Raw genomic sequence first — 17448 nt, 5'->3', positions numbered from 1 at the left:
GTAACAACAAACAACACTAACCCATAAAAACAAACAACCCTAACCCCCAAACAACAAACAACCCTAACCCCCAAACAACAAACAACCCTAACCCCTTAACAACAAACAATCCTAACCACCCGAACAACAAAACAACACTAACCCCGTAACCACAATAAACACTAACACCCGAACAACAAAAACCACTAAACCCCAACAAGAAACAACCCTAAACCCCTAACAACAAACAACACTAACCCCCTAACAAAAAACAACCCTAACCAAACAACAAAAAACCCTAACCCACTAACAACAAACAACACTAACACCCTAACAACAAACAACCCTAACTCCCTAACAACAAACAACACTAACACCCTAACAACAAACAACCCTAAACCCCTAACAACAAACACTAATCCCCTAACAAAAAACAACACTAAACCCCGAACAAGAAACTACCCTAACCCCTTAACAACAAACAACACTAACCCCGTAACAAGAAAAAACCCCAACCCCCTAACAACGAACAACACTAACCCCCTAACAACAAACAACCCTAAACCCCTAACATCAAAGAACACTAACACCGTAACAACAAACAACCCTAAACCCCTAACAACAAACACTAACCCCCAAACAACAAAAAACCCTAACCCCTAAAAACCAAAAACACTAACCCACTAACAACAAACTACCCTAACCCACTAACAACAAACAACCCTAACACCCTAACAACAAACAACACTAACCCCCTAACACCAAACAACCCTAAACCCCTAAAATCAAGCAACACTAACCCCCTAACAACACAAAACTCTAACACCCTAACAACAAACAACACTAACACCCTAACAACAAAAACCACTAAACCCCAACAAGAAACAACCCGAAAGCCTTAACAACAAACACTAACCCCCTAACAACAAACAACACTAAACCCCTAACAAGAAACTACCCTAACCCCGTAACAACAAACAACACTAACCCCGTAACAACAAACAACCCTAACCCCCAAACAACAAACAACCCTAACCCCCTAACAACAAACAACACTAACACCCTAACAACAAACAACCCTAAAACCCTAACATCAAACAACACTAACCCCCTAACATCACAAAACACTAACACCCTAACAACAAACGACACTAACACCCTAACAACAAAAACCACTAAACCCCAACAAGAAACAACCCTAAACCCCTAACAACAAACAACCCTAACCCCCTAACAACAAACAGTAACCCCCAAACAACAAACAACACTAAACCCTAAAAACCAAAAAAACTAACCCACTAACAACAAACAACCCTAACACACTAACAACAAACAACCCTAACACCCTAACAACAAACAACACTAAACCCCTAACAACAAACAACCCGTAACCCCTAACATCAAACAACACTAACCCCCTAACGACACAAAACACTAACACCCTAACAACAAAAACAACTAAACCCCAACAAGAAACAACCCTAAACCCCTAACAACAAACTCTAACCCCCTAACAACAAACAACACTGAACCCCTAACAAGAAACTACCCTAACCCCGTAACAACAAACAACACTAACCCATAACAACAAACAACCCTAACCCCCAAACAACAAACAACCCTAACCCCCAAACAACAAACAACCCTAACCCCTTAAGAACAAACAATCCTAACCACCCGAACAACAAAACAACACTAACCCCCTAACCACAATAAACACTAACACCCGAACAACGAAAACCACTAAACCCCAACAAGAAACAACCCTAAACCCCTAACAACAAACAACACTAACCCCCTAACAAAAAACAACCCTAACCAAACAACAAAAAACCCTAACCCACTAACAACAAACAACACTAACACCCTAACAACAAACAACCCTAACTCCCTAACAACAAACAACACTAACACCCTAACAACAAACAACCCTAAACCCCTAACAACAAACACTAATCCCCTAACAAAAAACAACACTAAACCCCGAACAAGAAACTACCCTAACCCCTTAACAACAAACAACACTAACCCCGTAACAAGAAAAAGCCCCAACCCCCTAACAACGAACAACACTAACCCCCTAACAACAAACAACCCTAAACCCCTAACATCAAAGAACACTAACACCGTAAAAACAAACAACCCTAAACCCCTAACAACAAACACTAACCCCCAAACAACAAAAAACCCTAACCCCTAAAAACCAAAAACACTAACCCACTAACAACAAACTACCCTAAACCACTAACAAAAAACAACCCTAACACCCTAACAACAAACAACACTAACCCCCTAACAACAAACAACCCTAAACCCGTAACATCAAACAACACTAACCCCCTAACAACACAAAACACTAACACCCTAACAACAAACAACACTAACCCCCTAACAACAAAAACCACTAAACCCCAACAAGAAACAACCCGAAACCCCTAACAACAAACACTAACCCCCTAACAACAAACAACACTAAATCCCTCACAAGAAACTACCCTAACCCCGTAACAACAAACAACACTAACCCCGTAACAACAAACAGCCCTAACCCCCAAACAACAAACAACCCTAACCCCCTAACAACAAACAATCCTAACCCCCGAACAACCAACAACACTAACCCCCTAACCACAATAAACACTAACACCCTAACAACAAAAACCACTAAACCCCAACAAGAAACAACCCTAAACCCCTAACAACAAACAACACTAACCCCCTAACAACAAACAACACTAACCCCCTAACAACAAACAATCCTAACTAAACAAGAAAAAACCCTAACCCAATAACAACAAACAACACTAACACCCTAACAACAAACAACCCTAACACCCTAACAACAAACAACACTAACACCCTAACAACAAACAACCCTAACCCCCTAACAACAAACAACACTAACCCCCTAACAACAAACAAACCTAAACCCCTAACATCAAAGAACACTAACACCCTAACAACAAACAACCCTAACCCCCTAACAACAAACACTAACCCCCAAACAACAAACAACCCTAACCCCTAAAAACCAAAAACACTAACCCGCTAACAACAAACAACCCTAACCCACTAACAACAAACAACCCTAACACCCTAACAACAAACAACACTAACCCCCTAACAACAAACAACCCTTACCCCCTTATATCAAACAACACTAACCCCCTAACAACACAAAACAGTAACACCCTAACAACAAACAACACTAACACCCCAACCGGAAACAACCCTAAACCCCTAACAACAAACACTAACCCCCTAACAACAAACAACACTGAACACCTAACAAGAAACTACCCTAACCCCATAACAACAAACAACACTAACCCGTAACAACAAACAACCCTAACCCCCAAACAACAAACAACCCTAACCCCTTAACAACAAACAATCCTAACCCCCCGTACAACCAACAACACTAACCCCCTAACCACAATAAACACTAACACTCTAACAACAAAAACCACTAAACCCCAACAAGAAACAACCCTAAACCCCTAACAACAAACAACACTAACCCCCTAACAACAAACAACACTAACCCCCTAACAGCAAACAACCCGTAACCCCTAACATCAAACAACACTAACCCCCTAACGACACAAAACACTAACACCCTAACAACAAACAACACTAACCCCCTAACAGCAAACAACCCGTAACCCCTAACATCAAACAACACTAACCCCCTAACGACACAAAACACTAACACCCTAACAACAAACAACACTAACACCCTAACAACAAAAACAACTAAACCCCAACAAGAAACAACCCTAAACCCCTAACAACAAACACTAACCCCCTAACAACAAACAACACTGAACCCCTAACAAGAAACTACCCTAACCCCGTAACAACAAACAACACTAACCCATAACAACAAACAACCCTAACCCCCAAACAACAAACAACCCTAACCCCCAAACAACAAACAACCCTAACCCCTTAACAACAAACTATCCTAACCCCCCGAACAACCAAACAACACTAACCCCCTAACCACAATAAACACTAACACCCTAACAACAAAAACCACTAAACCCCAACAAGAAACAACCCTAAACCCCTAACAACAAACAACACTAACCCCCTAACAAAAAACAACCCTAACCAAACAACAAAAAACCCTAACCCACTAACAACAAACAACACTAACACCCTAACAACAAACAACCCTAACTCCCTAACAACAAACAACACTAACACCCTAACAACAAACAACCCTAAACCCCTAACAACAAACAACACTAACTCCCTAACAACAAACAACCCTAACCAAACAACAAAAAACCCTAACCCACTAACAACACACAACCCTAACACCCTAACAACAAACAACACTAACCCCCTAACAACAAACAACCCTTACCCCCTAACATCAAACAACACTAACCCCCTAACAACACAAAACACTAACACCCTAACAACAAACAACACTAACACCCTAACAACAGAAACCACTAAACCCCAACAAGAAACAACCCTAAACCCCTAACAACAAACAACACTAACCCCGTAAGAACAAACAGCCCTAACCCCCAAACAACAAACAACCCTAATCCCCTAACAACAAACAATCCTAACCCCCGAACAACCAACAAAACTAACCCCCTAACCACAATAAACACTAACACCCTAACAAGAAAAACCACTAAACCCCAACAAGAAACAAAGCTAAACCCCTAAGAACAAACAATACTAACCCCCTAACAACAAACAACCCTAACCAAACAACAAAAAACCCTAACCCACTAACAACAAACAACACTAACACCCTAACAACAAACAACCCTAACCCCCTAACAAGAAACAACACTAACACCCTAACAACAAACAAACCTAACCCCCTAACAACAAACAAGAGTAACCCCCTAACAACAAACAATCCTAAACCCCTAACATCAAAGAACATTAACACCCTAACAACAAACAACCCTAACCCCCTAACAACAAACACTAACCCCCAAACAACAAACAACCCTAAACCCTAAAAATCAAAAAAACTAACCCACTAACAACAAACAACCCTAACCCACTAACAACAAACAACCCTAACACCCTAACAACAAACAACACTAACCCCCTAACAACAAACAACCCTTAACCCCTAACATCAAACAACACTAACCCCCTAACGACACAAAACACTAACACCCTAACAACAAACAACAGTAACACCCCAACCGGAAACAACCCTAAACCCCTAACAACAAACACTAACCCCCTAACAACAAACAACACTGAACACCTAACAAGAAACTATCCTAATCCGATAACAACAAACAACACTAACCCGTAACAACAAACAACCCTAACCCCCAAACAACAAACAACCCTAACCCCTTAACAACAAACAATCCTAACCCCCCGAACAACCAACAACACTAACCCCCTAACCACAATAAACACTAACACTCTAACAACAAAAACCACTAAACCCCAACAAGAAACAACCCTAAACCCCTAACAACAAACAACACTAACCCCCTAACAACAAACAACACTAACCCCCTAACAGCAAACAACCCGTAACCCCTAACATCAAACAACACTAACCCCCTAACGACACAAAACACTAACACCCTAACAACAAACAACACTAACCCCCTAACAACAAACAATCCTAAACCCCTAACATCAAAGAACATTAACACCCTAACAACAAACAACCCTAACCCCCTAACAACAAACACTAACCCCCAAACAACAAACAACCCTAACCCCTAAAAATCAAAAAAAATAACCCACTAACAACAAACAACCCTAACCCACTAACAACAAACAACCCTAACACCCTAACAACAAACAACACTAACCCCCTAACAACAAACAACCCTTAACCCCTAACATCAAACAACACTTACCCCCTAACGACACAAAACACTAACACCCTAACAACAAACAACACTAACACCCCAACCGGAAACAACCCTAAACCCCTAACAACAAACACTAACCCCCTAACAACAAACAACACTGAACACCTAACAAGAAACTACCCTAACCCCATAACAACAAACAACACTAACCCGTAACAACAAACAACCCTAACCCCCAAACAACAAACAACCCTAACCCCTTAACAACAAACAATCCTAACCCCCCGAATAACCAACAACACTAACCACCTAACCACAATAAACACTAACACTCTAACAACAAAAACCACTAAACCCCTACAAGAAACAACCCTAAACCCCTAACAACAAACAACACTAACCCCCTAACAACAAACAACACTAACCCCCTAACAACAAACAACCCGTAACCCCTAACATCAAACAACACTAACCCCCTAACGACACAAAACACTAACACCCTATCAACAAACAACACTAACACCCTAACAACAAAAACAACTAAACCCCAACAAGAAACAACCCTAAACCCCTAACAACAAACACTAACCCCCTAACAACAAACAACACTGAACCCCTAACAAGAAACTACCCTAACCCCGTAACAACAAACACTAACCCCCAAACAACAAACAACCCTAACCCCCAAACAACAAACAACCCTAACCCCTAAAAACCAAAAAAACTAACCCACTAACAACAAACAACACTAACCCACTAACAACAAACAACCCTAACACCCTAACAACAAACAACACTAACCCCCTAACAACAAACAACCCTTAACCCCTAACATCAAACAACACTAACCCCCTAACGACACAAAACACTAACACCCTAACAACAAACAACACTAACACCCTAACAACAAAAACCACTAAACCCCAACCAGAAACAACCCTAAACCCCTAACAACAAACACTAACCCCCTAACAACAAACACTGAACCCCTAACAAGAAACTACCCTAACCCCATAACAACAAACAACACTAACCCGTAACAACAAACAACCCTAACCCCCAAACAACAAACAACCCTAAACCCCTAACAACAAACACTAACCCCCTAACAAAAAACAACACTAAACCCCGAACAAGAAACTACCCTAACCCCGTAACAACAAACAACACTAACCCCGTAACAAGAAACAACCCTAACCCCCTAACAACAAACAACACTAACCCCCTAACAACAATCAACCCTAAACCCCTAACATCAAAGAACACTAACACCCTAACAACAAACAACCCTAACCCCCTAACAACAAACACTAACCCCCAAACAACAAACAACCCTAACCCCTAAAAACCAAAAACACTAACCCACTAACAACAAACTACCCTAACCCACTAACAACAAACAACCCTAACACCCTAACAACAAACAACACTAACCCCCTAACAACAAACAACCCTAAACCCCTAAAATCAAGCAACACTAACCCCCTAACAACACAAAACTCTAACACCCTAACAACAAACAACACTAACACCCTAACAACAAAAACCACTAAACCCCAACAAGAAACAACCCGAAAGCCTTAACAACAAACACTAACCCCCTAACAACAAACAACACTAAACCCCTAACAAGAAACTACCCTAACCCGGTAACAACAAACAACACTAACCCCGTAACAACAAACAACCCTAACCCCCAAACAACAAACAACCCTAACCCCCTAAGAACAAACAACACTAACACCCTAACAAAAAACAACCCTAACCCCTAACAACAAACACTAACCCCCAAAAAACAAACAACCCTAAACCCCTAACATCAAACAACACTAACCCCCTAACAACACAAAACACTAACACCCTAACAACAAACAACATTAACACCCTAACAACAAAAACCACTAAACCCCAACAAGAAACAACCCGAAACCCCTAACAACAAACACTAACCCCCTAACAACAAACAACACTAAACCCCTAACAAGAAACTACCCTAACCCCATAACAACAAACAACCCTAACCCCGTAACAACAAACAGCCCTATCCCCCAAACAACAAACAACCCTAACCCCCTAACAACAAACAATCCTAACCCCCGAACAACCGACAACACTAACCCCCTAACCACAATAAAGACTAACACCCTAACAACAAAAACCACTAAACCCCAACAAGGAACAACCCTAAACCCCTAACAACAAACAACACTAACCCCCTAACAACCAAAAACACTAACCCCCTAACAAAAAACAATCCTAACCAAACAACAAAAAACGCTAACCCACTAACAACAAAAAACACTAACACCCTAACAACAAACAACCCTAAACCCCTAACAACAAACACTAACCCCCAAACACCAAACAACCCTAACCCCTAAAAACCAAAAACACTAACCCACTAACAACAAACAATCCTAACCCCTAAAAACCGAAAACACTAACCCACTAACAACAAACTACCCTAAACCACTAACAACAAACAACCCTAACACCCTAACAACAAACAACACTAACCCCCTAACAACAAACAACCCTAAACCCCTAACATCAAACAACACTAACCCCCTAACAACACAAAACACTAACACCCTAACAACAAACAACATTAACACCCTAACAACAAAAACCACTAAACCCCAACAAGAAACAACCCGAAACCCCTAACAACAAGCACTAACCCCCTAACAACGAACAACACTAAACCCCTAACAAGAAACTACCCTAACCCCGTAACAACAAACAACACTAACCCCGTAACAACAAACAGCCCTATCCCCCAAACAACAAACAACCCTAACCCCCTAACAACAAACAATCCTAACCCCCGAACAACCGACAACACTAACCCCCTAACCACAATAAAGACTAACACCCTAACAACAAAAACCACTAAACCCCAACAAGAAACAACCCTAAACCCCTAACAACAAACAACACTAACCCCCTAACAACAAACAACACTAACCCCCTAACAACAAACAATCCTAACTAAACAACAAAAAACCCTAAACCACTAACAACAAACAACACTAACACCCTAACAACAAACAACCCTAACCCCCTAACAACAAACAACACTAACACCCTAACAACAAACAACCCTAACCCCCTAACAACAAACAACACTAACCCCCTAACAACAAACAACCCTAAACCCCTAACATCAAAGAACACTAACACCCTAACAACAAACAACCCTAACCCCCTAACAACAAACACTAACCCCCAAACAACAAACAACCCTAACCCCTAAAAACCAAAAACACTAACCCGCTAACAACAAACAACTCTAACCCACTAACAACAAACAACCCTAACACCCTAACAACAAACAACACTAACCCCCTAACAACAAACAACCCTTACCCCCAACATCAAACAACACTAACCCCCTAACAACACAAAACACTAACACCGTAACAACAAAGAACACTAACACCCTAACAACAGAAACCACTAAACCCCAACAAGAAACAACCCTAAATCCCTAACAAGAAACAACACTAACCCCGTAAGAACAAACAGCCCTAACCCCCAAACAACAAACAACCCTAACCCCCTAACAACAAATAATCCTAACCCCCGAACAACCGACAACACTAACCCCCTAACCACAATAAAGACTAACACCCTAACAACAAAAACCACTAAACCCCAACAAGAAACAACCCTAAACCCCTAACAACAAACAACACTAACCCCCTAACAACAAAAAACACTAACCCCCTAACAAAAAACAATCCTAACCAAACAACAAAAAACGCTAACCCACTAACAACAAACAACACTAACACCCTAACAACAAACAACCCTAACCCCCTAACAACAAACACTAACCCCCAAACAACAAACAACCCTAACACCTAAAAACCAAAAAAACTAACCCACTGACAACAAACAACCCTAACCCACTAACAACAAACAAACCTAACACCCTAACAACAAACAACACTAACCCCCTAACAACAAACAACCCTTAATCCCTAACATCAAACAACACTAACCCCCTAACGACACAAAACATTAACACCCTAACAACAAACAACACTAACACCCTAACAACAAAAACCACTAAACCCCAACAAGAAACAACCCTAAACCCCTAACAACAAACAACCCTAAACCCCTAACATCAAACAACACTAACCCCCTAACAACACAAAACACTAACACCGTAACAACAAACAACACCAACACCCTAACAACAAAAACCACTAAACCCCAACAAGAAACAACCCTAAACCCCTAACAACAAACAACACTAACCCCCTAACAACAAACAATCCTAACCAAACAACAAAAAACCCTAACACACTAACAACAAACAACACTAACACCCTAACAACAAACAACACTAACACCCTCACAAGAAACAACCCTAACCCCCTAACAACAAACAACACTAACCCCCTAACAACAAACAACCCTAAACACCAAACATCAAAGAACACTAACACCCTAACAACAAACAACCCTAACCCACTAACAACAAACAACCCTAACACCCTAACAACAAACACTGACCCCCTAACAACAAACAACCCTAAACCCCTAACATCAAAGAACACTAACACCCTAACAACACACAACCCTAACCCCCTAACAACAAACACTAACCCCCAAACAACAAACAAATCTAACCCCTAAAAACCAAAAAGACTAACCCACTAACAACAAACAACCCTAACACACTAACAACAAACAACCCTAACACCCTAACAACAAACAACACTAACCCCCTAACAACAAACAACCCTAAACTCCTAACATCAAACAACACTAACCCCCTAACAACACAAAACACTAACACCCTAACAACAAACAACACTAACACCCTAACAACAAAAACCACTAAACCCCAACAAGAAACAACCCTAAACCCCTAACAAAAAACAACCCTAAACCCCTAACATCAAACAACACTAACCCCCTAACAACACAAAACACTAACACCGTAACAACAAACAACACTAACACCCTAACAACAAAAACCACTAAACCCAAACAAGAAACAACCCTAAACCCCTAACAACAAACAACACTAACCCCCTAACAACAAACAATCCTAACCAAACAACAAAAAACCCTTACCCACTAACAACAAACAACACTAACCCCCTGACAACAAACAATCCTAACCAAACAACAAAAAACCCTAACCCACTAACAACAAACAACACTAACACCCTAACAACAAACAACACTAACACCCTAACAACAAACAACCCTAACCCCCTAACAACAAACAACACTAACCCCCTAAAAACAAACAACCCTAAACACCAAACATCAAAGAACACTAACACCCTAACAACAAACAACCTTAACCCACTAACAACAAACAACCCTAACACCCTAACAACAAACACTAACCCCCTAACAACAAACAACCCTAAACCCCTAACATCAAAGAACACTAACACCCTAACAACACACAACCCTAACCCCCTAACAACAAACACTAACCCCCAAACAACAAACAACCCTAACCCCTAAAAACCAAAAAGACTAACCCACTAACAACAAACAACCCTAACACACTAACAACAAACAACCCTAACACCCTAACAACAAACAACACTAACCCCCTAACAACAAACAACCCTAAACCCCTAACATCAAACAACACTAACCCCCTAACAACACAAAACACTAACACCCTAACAACAAACAACACTAACACCCTAACAACAAAAACCACTAAACCCCAACAAGAAACAACCCGAAACCCCTAACAACAAACACTAACCCCCTAACAACAAACAACACTAAACCCCTAACAATAAACTACCCTAACCCCGTAACAACAAACAACACTAACCCCGTAACAACAAACTACCCTAACCCCCAAATATCAAAAAACCCTAACTCCCTAACAACAAACAATCGTAACCCCCGAACAACCAACAACACTAACCCCCTAACCACAATAAACACTAACACCCTAACAACAAAAACCACTAAACCCCAACAAGAAACAACGCTAAACCCCTAAGAACAAACAACACTAACCCCCTAACAACAAACAACCCTAACCAAACAACAAAAAACCCTAACCCACTAACACCAAACAACACTAACACCCTAACAACAAACAACCCTAACCCCCTAACAAGAAACAACACTAACCCCCTAACAACAAACAATCCTAACCAAACAACAAAAAACCCTAACCCACTAACAACAAACAACACTAACACCCTAACAACAAACAACCCTAACCCCCTAACAACAAACAACACTAACACCATAACAACAAACAACCCTAACCCCCTAACAACAAACAACACTAACCCCCTAACAACAAACAACACTAAACCCCTAACATCAAAGAACACTAACACCCTAACAACAAACAACCCTAACCCCCTAACAACAACCACTAACCCCCAAACACCAAACAACCCTAACCCCTAAAAACCAAAAACACTAACCCACTAACAACAAACAACCCTAACCCCTAAAAACCGAAAACACTAACCCACTAACAACAAACTACCCTAAACCACTAACAACTAACAACCCTAACACCCTAACAACAAACAACACTAACCCCCTAACAACAAACAACCCTAAACCTCTAACATCAAACAACACTAACCCCCTAACAACACAAAACACTAACACCCTAACAACAAACAACATTAACACCCTAACAACAAAAACCACTAAACCCCAACAAGAAACAACCCGAAACCCCTAACAACAAACACTAACCCCCTAACAATAAACAACACTAAACCCCTAACAAGAAACTACCCTAACCCCGTAACAACAAACAACACTAACCCCGTAACAACAAACAGCCCTATCCCCCAAACAACAAACAACCCTAACCCCCTAACAACAAACAATCCTAACCCCCGAACAACCGACAACACTAACCCCCTAACCACAATAAAGACTAACACCCTAACAACAAAAACCACTAAACCCCAACAAGAAACAACCCTAAACCCCTAACAACAAACAACACTAACCCCCTAACAACAAAAAACACTAACCCCCTAACAAAAAACAATCCTAACCAAACAACAAACAACCCTAACCCCCTAACAACAAACACTAACCCCCAAACAACAAACAACCCTAACACCTAAAAACCAAAAAAACTAACCCACTAACAACAAACAACACTAACCCACTAACAGCAAACAACCCTAACACCCTAACAACAAACAACACTAACCCCCTAACAAAAAACAACCCTTAACCCCTAACATCAAACAAGACTAACCCCCTAACGACACAAAACACTAACACCCTAACAACAAACAACACTAACACCCTAACAACAAACAACACTGAACCCCTAACAAGAATCTACCCTAACCCCGTAACAACAAACAACACTAACCCGTAACAACAAACAACCCTAACCCCCAAACAACAAACAACCCTAACCCCCAAACAAGAAACAACCCTAACCCCTTAACAACAAATAATCCTAACCCCCCGAACAACCAACAACACTAACCCCGTAACCACAATAAACACTAACACCCTAACAACAAAAACCACTAAACCCCAACAAGAAACAACCCTAAACCCCTAACAACAAACAACACTAACGCCCTAACAAAAAACAACCCTAACCAAACAACAAAAAAACCTAACCCACCAACAACAAACAACACTAACACCCTAAAAACAAACAATACTAACCCCCTAACAACAAACAACCCTAAACCCCTAACATCAAACAACACTAACCCCCTAACAACACAAAACACTAACACCGTAACAACAAACAACCCTAACCCCCTAACAACAAACACTAACCCCCAAACAACAAACAACCCTAACCCCTAAGAACCAGAAACACTAACCCGCTAACAACAAACAACCCTAAACCACTAACAACAAACAACCCTAACACCCTAACAACAAACAACACTAACCCCCTAACAACAAACAACCCTAAACCCCTAACATCAAACAACACTAACCCCCTAACAACACAAAACACTAACACCCTAACAACAAACAACATTAACACCCTAACAACAAAAACCACTAAACCCCAACAAGAAACAACCCGAAACCCCTAACAACAAACACTAACCCCCTAACAACAAACAACACTAAACCCCTAACAAGAAACTACCCTAACCCCATAACAACAAACAACCCTAACCCCGTAACAACAAACAGCCCTATCCCCCAAACAACAAACAACCCTAACCCCCTAACAACAAACAATCCTAACCCCCGAACAACCGACAACAATAACCCCCCAACCACAATAAAGACTAACACCCTAACAACAAAAACCACTAAACCCCAACAAGAAACAACCCTAAACCCCTAACAACAAACAACACTAACCCCCTAACAACCAAAAACACTAACCCCCTAACAAAAAACAATCCTAACCAAAAAACAAAAAACGCTAACCCACTAACAACAAACAACACTAACACCCTAACAACAAACAACCCTAACCCCCTAACAACAAACACTAACCCCCAAACAACAAACAACCCTAACACCTAAAAACCAAAAAAACTAACCCACTAACAACAAACAACCCTAACCCACTAACAACAAACAAACCTAACACCCTAACAACAAACAACACTAACCCCCTGACAACAAACAATCCTAACCAAACAACAAAAAACCCTAACCCACTAACAACAAACAACACTAACACCCTAACAACAAACAACACTAACACCCTAACAACAAACAACCCTAACCCCCTAACAACAAACAACACTAACCCCCTAAAAACAAACAACCCTAAACACCAAACATCAAAGAACACTAACACCCTAACAACAAACAACCTTAACCCACTAACAACAAACAACCCTAACACCCTAACAACAAACACTAACCCCCTAACAACAAACAACCCTAAACCCCTAACATCAAAGAACACTAACACCCTAACAACACACAACCCTAACCCCCTAACAACAAACACTAACCCCCAAACAACAAACAACCCTAACCCCTAAAAACCAAAAAGACTAACCCACTAACAACAAACAACCCTAACACACTAACAACAAACAACCCTAACACCCTAACAACAAACAACACTAACCCCCTAACAACAAACAACCCTAAACCCCTAACATCAAACAACACTAACCCCCTAACAACACAAAACACTAACACCCTAACAACAAACAACACTAACACCCTAACAACAAAAACCACTAAACCCCAACAAGAAACAACCCGAAACCCCTAACAACAAACACTAACCCCCTAACAACAAACAACACTAAACCCCTAACAATAAACTACCCTAACCCCGTAACAACAAACAACACTAACCCCGTAACAACAAACTACCCTAACCCCCAAATATCAAAAAACCCTAACTCCCTAACAACAAACAATCGTAACCTCCGAACAACCAACAACACTAACCCCCTAACCACAATAAACACTAACACCCTAACAACAAAAACCACTAAACCCCAACAAGAAACAACGCTAAACCCCTAAGAACAAACAACACTAACCCCCTAACAACAAACAACCCTAACCAAACAACAAAAAACCCTAACCCACTAACACCAAACAACACTAACACCCTAACAACAAACAACCCTAACCCCCTAACAAGAAACAACACTAACCCCCTAACAACAAACAATCCTAACCAAACAACAAAAAACCCTAACCCACTAACAACAAACAACTCTAACACCCTAACAACAAACAACCCTAACCCCCTAACAACAAACAACCCTAAACCCCTAACATCAAACAACACTAACCCCCTAACAACACAAAACACTAACACCCTAACAACAAACAACATTAACACCCTAACAACAAAAACCACTAAACCCCAACAAGAAACAACCCGAAACACCTAACAACAAACACTAACCCCCTAACAACAAACAACACTAAACCCCTAACAAGAAACAACCCTAACCCCGTAACAACAAACAACAGTAACCCCGTAACAACAAACAGCTCTATCCCCCAAACAACAAACAACCCTAACCCCCTAACAACAAACAATCCTAACCCCCGAACAACCGACAACAATAACCCCCTAACCACAATAAAGACTAACACCCTAACAACAAAAACCACTAAACCCCAACAAGATACAACCCTAAACCCCTAACAACAAACAACACTAACCCCCTAACAACAAAAAACACTAACCCCCTAACAAAAAACAATCCTAACCAAACAACAAAAAACGCTAACCCACTAACAACAAACATCACTAACACCCTAACAACAAACAACCCTAACCCCCTAACAACAAACACTAACCCCCAAACAACAAACAACCCTAACATCTAAAAACCAAAAAAACTAACCCTCTAACAACAAACAACCCTAACCCACTAACAACAAACAAACCTAACACCCTAACAACAAACAACACTAACCCCCTAACAACAAACAACCCTTAACACCTAACATCAAACAACACTAACCCCCTAACGACACAAAACACTAACACCCTAACAACAAACAACACTAACACCCTAACAACAAAAACCACTAAACCCCAACAAGAAACAACCCTAAACCCCTAACAACAAACACTAACCCCCTAACAACAAACAACACTGAACCCCTAACAAGAAACTACCCTAACCCCGTAACAACAAACAACACTAACCCGTAACAACAAACAACCCTAACCCGCAAACAACAAACAACCCTAACCCCCTAACAACAAACAACACTAACCCCCTAACAACAAACAACCCTAAACACCAAACATCAAAGAACACTAACACCCTAACAACAAACAACCCTAACCCCTAACAACAAACACTAACCCCCAAACAACAAACAACCCTAACACCTAAAAACCAAAAAAACTAACCCACTGACAACAAACAACCCTAACCCACTAACAACAAACAAACCTAACACCCTAACAACAAACAACACTAACCCCCTAACAACAAACAACCCTTAATCCCTAACATCAAACAACACTAACCCCCTAACGACACAAAACACTAACACCCTAACAACAAACAACACTAACACCCTAACAACAAAAACCACTAAACCCCAACAAGAAACAACCCTAAACCCCTAACAACAAACAACCCTAAACCCCTAACATCAAACAACACTAACCCCCTAACAACACAAAACACTAACACCGTAACAACAAACAACACCAACACCCTAACAACAAAAACCACTAAACCCCAACAAGAAACAACCCTAAACCCCTAACAACAAACAACACTAACCCCCTAACAACAAACAATCCTAACCAAACAACAAAAAACCCTAACCAACTAACAACAAACAACACTAACACCCTAACAACAAACAACACTAACACCCTAACAACAAACAACCCTAACCCCCTAACAACAAACAACACTAACCCCCTAAAAACAAACAACCCTAAACACCAAACATCAAAGAACACTAACACCCTAACAACAAACAACCCTAACCCACTAACAACAAACAACCCTAACACCCTAACAACAAACACTGACCCCCTAACAACAAACAACCCTAAACCCCTAACATCAAAGAACACTAACACCCTAACAACACACAACCCTAACCCCCTAACAACAAACACTAACCCCCAAACAACAAACAACCCTAACCCCTAAAAACCAAAAAGACTAACCCACTAACAACAAACAACCCTAACACACTAACAACAAAC

This window comes from Elephas maximus, chromosome 9, assembly GCF_024166365.1.
Source record: "Elephas maximus indicus isolate mEleMax1 chromosome 9, mEleMax1 primary haplotype, whole genome shotgun sequence".
Taxonomy (NCBI): Eukaryota; Metazoa; Chordata; class Mammalia; order Proboscidea; family Elephantidae; genus Elephas; species Elephas maximus.
Note: the sequence above shows the minus strand (reverse complement) of the source record.